The 6,795-nt window shown below is 37.7% G+C and overlaps 1 pseudogene; it reads right to left on the bottom strand.

Annotated features, from left to right (window-relative positions):
• Nucleotides 1-211: 211 nt before the first annotated feature.
• LOC149160594 (adenosylhomocysteinase 2 pseudogene) lies at nucleotides 212-2,723 on the bottom strand (annotated as a pseudogene).
• Between the last annotated feature and the right edge of the window lie 4,072 nt (nucleotides 2,724-6,795).

The raw sequence follows: 6,795 nt of genomic DNA, 5'->3' as shown, positions 1-6,795 counted from the left end.
ACATTAATTGTTGAAATTGGACACTTCTATGACATGCATGACCCACTCCCCCATATGTTGCATGAGTTTTAATCTAATGGGGCTAGGTATAGGGAATGGGTATTTCTGACAAATAGCAATGGATCATACGCAACAATATAATCAAGGGATTGGTATGTTTGAGAAATCTAGTATGTACAAGCAATGGTTGCAAGGCATTAGAAATATTTACCTAGTTTATAAAAGAGAAAGACATGACAAAACTTGGGTGTCCAGTTGCACAACCCAAGTTCATCAGACGTCCCTCTGCAAGAACAATGATGCCACTATTGGTGTCAAGGAACACCCACCTATGAGTATGAAGCTTGATGGTAATCTTCTTAACACCAGGGAAAGTTTCAAGACCTTTCATATCAATCTCGTTGTGAAAGTGACCGATGTTGCAAATAATGGCATCGTTCTTCATTTTCTTCATGTGATCTACCATGATGATGTCCTTGTTTCCAGTGGTTGTCACAAAGATATTAGCAGTGATAACTACATCCTCAAGGGTGAGAACAGGAAGGCCTTCCATAAGCGCTTGCAAGGCACAGATAGGATCAATCTCTATAACAATGACCCTAGCTCTAGTGACTTTCAAGGCTGCAGCACAACCCTTTCCAACATCTCCAAACCCACAAACAACAACAACCTTACTAGCAATCATGAAATCTATGGCTCTCATAAGATCGTCTCGGAGAGAGTGCCTACATCCACACAAGTTGTCAAACTACAAAAGAAGAAAGAGAATCAGAATCAACACAAACTGCATCTCAAATAGAAAAATTTTGAAGAAAAAAAAAGATCTGAGAAATTTGGCCCTGGATCTATAATTCACAATAATTCAAAACTTCGATACAAGTCCAATCAGCTTTCAAAACCTTAGCTAATATTAACCCATCATAACCAAATAATTGAATATATGTAAATATCCTTGATTTTAAATATGAAGATGCTTCTACACCCACCATGAACTCACATTGATTCAGCACCCTGAAAATTGATATTTTTTAATGTAGTGGAAACTAGTGAATCCTAAAATGTAATGCAATGAAAGCTAACTATACCAAAAGCATCATGATGTGATCTCAATGACATCGAAGAATCAAGGAAACTAACAAGAGCAGTGCAAATCATAACATCATGAATGAGACCAAAATGCCCCCAAGGCCATATCAGATCCAACATCAGGAAGCTGGTATCGCATGATTAAGATTAGCATTAAGATTAAGATAATTCCTAATGCTCTAAATAGATATAAGATAATATTGTTGAAACTGATAAATAACGATCTAAAATTTACCATATTATACAGTAAATCTGTATAATAGTTGGATGATGAGATCCTAACTCCTTTAAAACAACCACACAACTCATTACTAGAACTAAAAACACAACAACTAATCAAGATTCCACATCTCAAACACCCTGACAAGATCTAAACAACAACAAACCCACCAGAAAAGTGTGAGTTCAAAAGAAATGAGAACAAATTTAAAATCCAAACCACAACACCTAGACAAGATCCTACTTCAAAGCACCCTGACCAGATCTCAAAAATCACACATCTACCTAAAAACATCTATTAAAAAATAGCAAGCGACAAAGAAATGAGGCAAGAATCCAAATCCAAATCACAACATATAAGAAAGATCCCATTTCAAAAACTCTAGATGAGATCTCAACATCCCCACCATGCCCACCTAAAAACATCTATTAAAAAATAGCATAATGTTTATGAAAAAGCACAGAGAGCATGGCTATGACATTAATTGGTGAAATTGGACACTGCTATGACATGCATGACCCACTCCACCATATGTTGCATGAGTTTTAATGTAACGGGGCTAGGTACAGGGAATGAGGATTTCTCGCAAATAGAAATGGATCATACACAACAATATAATCAAGGGATTGGTATGCCTAAGCAATCTAGTATGTACAAGCAATGGTTGAATATTTACCTGGTTTGTAAAGGAGTAGGACATGACAAAACTTGGGTGGCCAGTTCCACAACCCAAGTTCATCAGACGTCCCTCTACAAGAACAATGATGCCACTGTTGGTGTCAAGGAACACCCACCTATCAGTTTGAGGCTTGTTATTAGGAATAAATAATAATTTTAGGGAAAAAATAATGTTAGCTCAGGAATAAAGAAATTTCTAAAATGTAAATAGAACCCACATTTGTTTAGGGGCTGAACAAATAAAGGGAGGTTGCATCAATAGAGTGGTGACCAACCACCTGAGTGAGTTGAGCATGAAGATGCGTGCAATTGGGGCATGGTCTGATGGGAGCCACATGTAACATATCCCCATAAAAAGAAATTTATTTTGACAACAATTTACTGATATTATAAGTATTACGATAACTCATAGCGATGTCACTTACCATTTCACATAAATATACATATATTACTTACCATTTCACATAAATATACAAATATCATATAATGTTTTGTTTTAAAGTCATGGTTCGAAATATTATTTGCATCGCGACGAAGTTTGTAATATTTTTGGCTTATGATCTAACCCTCACCCAGCCAACCTTGGGTTTCTGTAACCCAGGCTCCATGAACGTTCTAGACTCCCCTGAGTGTTGGCTACCTGGCTTGCTCTCCTCCGAAGGATCAACAACAAACCAATGCCATCCGATCACCTTGGGATTACCCTCCGATCGACGACTGCGGTGTTTGGGGTCTCCATCATCGTCTGAGGAGGTTTGTAGGTCGGTAGAGAGTAATTACCCTCGGCGACTGTGTGAACCAAACCCTCATTCTACTGATTCGGAACTTGCTCCACCCCTCTCTGCAACTCTAGTTAGTTTGTGGTTTTGTCTGCTGGTTTGCTAGGTAGAGTGTATTGCTACTAACTTCTGACATCCACAACATGCTAAGCAATGTCCAAATTCACACTCTCCCTCCAGAAATGCCTCGGTACAACCTCATTCTCAGAATTATTAGTTAGTGTTACAACCTTTAGGCTTAATTTAATTACTGTACATATTTTATTAACTTATTTTATGTACATATGCAAGGTAATGCCATTGTGGAGGTCTCTATCAACAGAAAACCCTCAGACTCAGGGTACCCATTTTCCCCTTTCAGCAATCAATCAACGACGTGGCTTGTAATGTTTCTCTCCCTATTTCAAGGTAACTGTGATGATTTTTGTTTTCCTTCCTGCATCACTGGTAATTCCCTATTTTTTTTTATTACCCATTTCTCTCTCGTGTTGCACGGAACCCAGTGCACATTTCAACCCTTCATGGGAGCCATTTCGCTAAGGTTCCCTCAAATGTGTTCGCTCTAGTTTCCAAGTTTCAGTTCTATTAAAATATTATACTCCACAAGGGTAATGTTAAACCTTTATTAGCATGAGGAGGAGGTATTGCTGCAAGTTGAGGGTTTCTCCTCCAAGTTGAATCCCTTGAAGTCCTGTATAGTTTATGAGCAAAAAAAACTTTTACTTATCTCGCTATGGTGAGGGTGTGTGTTGATTTATGGTTTGAAGCTATTTGTTTTTCCAACATTGTGTTTACTGATGCCGAGTGTGGTTTTAACCCTCCTTGATTTTACTGTTAAAAGGCTTGAGATGTGAGCATTTCAGTTGTCGACTGCGATAATGGCTTAACTTATTTTCTTTAAACTGGAATTTTCAACCTATGGGGTGTATCTTGTACAATGACAGATTCGAACAACGATTTAGTGAAGGACGCAATTTGTGTTGATTTCTATAGGTTTTGATGATGATACTCTAATACTAATGAAATGAAAATTCCTTACTTTTCTGTCAACGGTTATGTTTCTAGCATTTTCTTTTAGTTCTCTTGACTGTTATTTTTATTATAGAAACTACCCATGAAATTCTTGGGTTATCTATGGCTAGACTCTGTCTTTACAGGAGGAACTCAAGACTATTCATAGGGTATTTAAACTTCAGGTAAATTAACGTAACTCTTAACTATGATGGACAAAAGAATTTAACATGTACAAGGGTAGCAGTTCAAGGATTCTTTAGCAAGTTGAGCTAAAAAAATTCGTTGGCTTCAGCTTGTCATTTCCATTCTTTCTTAATCCCATGAAGAAAAGTTAATCTCTGTGCAAGGTTACATGACTTGTGGGTGTGGCAACCCCATCCTGAATTTAGGAATCAGGGTAATTTTATAATATATGCTTCTAGCGTTTTCTTTTAGTTCTCTTGACTGTTCTTTTTATTAAAGAGACTACCCATGAAATTCCTGGGTTAACTATGGCCATACTATGTCTTTACAGGAGGAGTTGGAGACTATTCATAGGTTATTTAAACTTCAAGTAAATTAACGTAACTCTTAACTATGATGGACAAAAGAATTTAACATGTACAAGGGTAGCAGCTCAGGGCTTCTTTAGCGAGTTGAGCTAAAACAATTAGCTGACTTCAGCTTGTCATCTCCATTATTTCTTAATCCCATGAAGAAAAGTTAATTTTTGTGCAAGGTTACATGACTTGTGGGTGTGGCAACCCCGTCTTGAATTTAGGAATCAAGGTAATTTTAAAATATATGTTTCTAGCGTTTTCTTTTAGTTTTCTTGACTGCTACTTTTATTAAAGAAACTACCCATGAAATTCCCGGGTTATCTATGGCTAGACTCTGTCTTTAGAGGAGGAATTGGAGACTGTTCATAGGGTATTTAAACTTAAGGTAAATTAATGTAACTCTTAACTACGATGGAAAAAAGAATTTAACATGTACAAGGGTAGCAGTTTAGGGCTTCTTTAGCAAGTTGAGCTAAAAAAATTAGCTGACTTCAGCTTGTCATTTCCGTTCTTTCTTAATCCCATGAAGAAAAGTTAATTTCTGTGCAAGGATACATGACTTGTGGGTGTGGCAACCCCGTCCTAAATTTAGGAATCAGGGTAGTTTTAGAATATATATTTCTAGCATTTTCTTTGAATTATCTTGACTGTTCTTTTTATTAAAGAAACTAACCATGAAATTCCTGGGTTATCTATGGCTAGACTCTATCTTCACAGGAGGAACTGGAGATTGTTTGTAGGGTATTTAAACTTTAGGTAAATTAACGTAAATATTAAATATGATTGACAAAATAATTTAACATGTACAAGGGTAGCAGTTCATGGCTTCTTTAGCGAGTTGAGCTAAAAAAATTAGCTGACATCAGCTTGTCATTTCCATTCTTTCTTAATCCCATAAAGAAAATTTAATTTATGTGCAAGGTTACATGACTTCTGGGTGTGGCAGCCCCATCCTGAATTTAGGAATTAGGGTAATTTTAGAATATATGTTGCTAGCATTTTCTTTTAGTTCTCTTGATTGTTCTTTTTATTAAAGAAACTACCCATGAAATTCATGGGTTATCTATGGCTAGACTCTGTCTTTATAGGAGGAACTGGAGATTGTTCATAGGGTATTTAAACTAAAGGTAAATTAACCTAACTCTTAACTATGATGGACGAAAGAATTTAACATGTACAAGGGTATAAGTTCAGGGCTTCTTTAGCGAGTTGAGCTAAAGAAATTAGCTAACTTCAGCTTGTCATTTCCATTCTTTCTTAATCCCATGAAGAAAAGTTAATTTTTGTCCAAGGTTACATGACTTGTGGGTGTGGCAGCCCCCTCTTGAATTTAGGAATCGGGGTAATTTTATAATACATGTTTCTAGCATTTTCTTTTAGTTCTTTTGACTATTCTTTATAATAAAGAAACAACCCATGAAATTCTTGCGTTATCTATGGCTAGACTCTGTCTTTACAGGAGGAGTTGGAGACTGTTCGTAGGGTATTTAAACTGCAGGTAAATTAATGTAACTCTTAACTATGATGGACAAAAGAATTTAACATGTACAAGGGTAGCAGTTCAGGGCTTCTTTAGCGAGTTGAGCTAAAACAATTAGCTGACTCTAGCTTGTCATTTCCGTTCTTTCTTAATCCCATGAAGAAAAGTTAATTTCTATGCAAGGTTACATGACTTGTGGGTGTGGCAACCTCGTCCTGAATTTAGGAATCAAGGTAATTGTTTTTTTTTTGCTAAAGCAAGATTCATACCTTCTTTATCATTAGAACGGAAAATAAATTACATAAAATACAACAGTCCACGTGGAGCAGTGGACCAAGGAAAAACTAAACTCTAAAAACCAAGGGCATCGAGTTAAGGGCCAAAAACCCCGAACCCTACCAACCAAACCGCAAGACCCTCAAAAGACAGATAGTGTCGAGGTTGTACGGTCAACCTACAGAAATCCAAAAAAGGGACCAAAATTACAAGAAATCGGGTTCAAATGGGGGAATAACCCACGAACATATGGAATACTCAAAAACATCAAATCCCGCCAAGAAACGGAAAATAATCCTCATTCAGACTTGCATCCTTAATCTCAACCGTCAAAACTCCTCGCCTGATCCAACGGCTGAGGAAAACATCATAGTACCTAGAAGCCCGACGATTAACCGCTTGGACCCACTTACATGCTCGTTTATTCCTGACCGTAGATCCTCCGTGCTTGATCCGACGGCTAAGGATCATATCACATGGGTCTAAAGCACCGATAGTTAGCGCGCGATGAGGGTGGTATTCATTCCCTCCCCTCGGCCACGTGTAGCATGGTGAGTGGAATCGCTCCCATTTCATAAAAACCACTTCCAGCTTGAAAGGCTCGCGATAAACCGAATACCACCCCACGAGCGGTATTGTTTCCATATGAAGAAAATCTGGGGTATTCCGGCCGCCGAGAAAGCCCAGATTCTGGCCGCTCGCTCCCTCCCCTCTGCACCAGTT

Source organism: Pinus tabuliformis, chromosome 5_2, assembly GCF_031772625.1.
Source record: "Pinus tabuliformis cultivar Carrire ecotype Pingquan chromosome 5_2, CPIR1, whole genome shotgun sequence".
Lineage (NCBI taxonomy): Eukaryota > Viridiplantae > Streptophyta > Pinopsida > Pinales > Pinaceae > Pinus > Pinus tabuliformis.
The sequence above is the reverse complement of the archived record's forward strand: the minus strand, read 5'-3'. Positions and strand labels throughout refer to the sequence as shown.